This window comes from Austrofundulus limnaeus, unplaced genomic scaffold (assembly GCF_001266775.1).
Source record: "Austrofundulus limnaeus strain Quisiro unplaced genomic scaffold, Austrofundulus_limnaeus-1.0 Scaffold80, whole genome shotgun sequence".
NCBI classification, from domain to species: domain Eukaryota; kingdom Metazoa; phylum Chordata; class Actinopteri; order Cyprinodontiformes; family Rivulidae; genus Austrofundulus; species Austrofundulus limnaeus.
The window spans coordinates 526,525-528,396 of NW_013952482.1; the positions used below are offsets into that span (position 1 = coordinate 526,525).

The following is a 1,872-nucleotide window of genomic DNA, read 5'->3' on the forward strand; positions in this document are numbered from 1 at the left end:
TATATATATAGTACAAGTATGGTCAGAAAAAACTAATAAATAAAATAAAATCTTTAAAAACAAGAGAGTCATGGTTCTGTCTTTAGTTTGTGCATTAGTGTTGTCATACCACTACTGTCCGTCAGGGGGTGCTGTCGCCACACATTCGTGAGTCAGAGCAGGTGCACAGTGATGGGTCGCTCGTTCGGCTCTGGCTCGAGTGTTTCCGTCACGGCTCGGCAGTGAGTCGTTGTGGATGTGGGAATGCGGTTACCAGAGGCTGCTGTGGGCATTGCTGGACACTCGGCGGAGATGTGCGCACGGGAAAGGGGACCCACAGCGGTTGGCTGCTGTTCAAGTTAGCTGACTGTCTCGTTGGGGGATGTGGGTGGGAGAGCGCCCGAAAAAGCAAGGTGTCGCTGCAGTCCCCCACCCCACCCCACCCCCATTTATTTATTTATTTTGCTGGGGATTTTCTTACCTTTGTGGGGAGGGGGGACGGAATGAGAGAAAAGCCAAGGAGGAAGAGGATTCCCCGGCAGCACCATGGAGCCACGCACTGCAGACAGTGTGAGTACTAACAGACACCCGGACAAGCCTCGGGGGACTGGGCTAGTCTCTCCTGGAATCACTCAACTTTTCCGCTACCTTATTATAATTTTAGTCGCGAAGTGTTTAGATAATTGGTGAGGGAAGAAAAGGGTATTTATTTATTTAATAATTTTAGTTATAATTGTTTAATTAACGGGTCGAACCAGTGTTCKGACTAATTTATGTGAGCTCGAGCACACCAATTAAGCGCACCTGCGGACGGCCGGAGAGAGGCCGGGCTGTTCGCTTGTAGAGCCGCGCCTGACGACTCATCAGCGGATTAATTTCTGAGGATTTTCTCCTGCCTTTTGTTGCCATGGCGGTTGCCATTGACGACCAGCGAGTCTAAAGTCGTAAACAGACGGACTGACGGTGAAAAACGGGCAGACCCACAGCAGCCACAAGTTCTATCAGATAGTTTTTCTAATGTCTGCTGATGGGTGTGCGCTTTTTTCCCTCTAYGCAGTGATAAATCCTGACCTTCCTGGGAGTGAGCACAAGGACAGACTGTTATATCTGTGCGACGTGGTTACCAAATGTAACACGACCTTTCTGGATCTCAGAACACAATATATCATTACAAAAACATAGTTTTTAAAATCTTCTTGTGTSCAGACGCAGGAGGGGTTTCCTAGGATTGATTTAACTGCGGCCAAGTGGCCAGATTATTGTGGATTAGCAGGCATTTAAAATAGTCACGTTATCCCACCAGACCTTAACGGAGTCTGCTACAACAACACTTTCAGGTTCACTMATTTGTAGCTGAAAAGATGCCATGCTGGGTGTAAGGTGTGTTGCTTTGTGCAAAATGGTCAGCAGATTTCTCACAAAGCAAAAAAATAAAATAAAATAAATAAGATTATTGGTCCAATGAAAAGAAGACATGAATGAACTTGAGGCTACTATTAGAAGTAACAAACTGTAAATATGTGAGAAAAGAGCATACTATGTGTACAATTTTTACAATGTATTTATAATGAAAGTATTTGAGGTTAAATATCATAATTTCAGTGCAAGACAGGAAATGCAACTAGAGAAATTGCATTTCCTGTGAAAATGTTAGTGTGAATGCTTCATGCTGAAAACTTTAGCTGAAAGCTGCGGAAATTGAGCAGAAAATAATAGCAAGATTGTTAATGTGAGCTCACTTTGAAAAGATGAAAGGAAAAAAAGCCTAACTTTGCAGAAAAACTGTAAAAAAAATAGCACAAATCTAGTTAAAAACAACAGAAAACAGCTAAAAACTCAAAGCTAAAATAGCTGAATAGAGCTGAAAACACCTGCAAGAAGCATAAATAGCAC

The 1,872-nt window shown here is 43.2% G+C and overlaps 1 protein-coding gene across 1 annotated transcript in view; it reads left to right on the top strand.

Moving 5' to 3' along the window:
* Positions 1 to 248: 248 nt before the first annotated feature.
* Positions 249 to 1,872, top strand: part of radil (Ras association and DIL domains) — a gene marked incomplete in the record, with an annotated part of 31,706 nt that continues 30,082 nt past the window's right edge. Inside the window, 1 exon segment of the mRNA XM_014011393.1 lies at positions 249 to 549.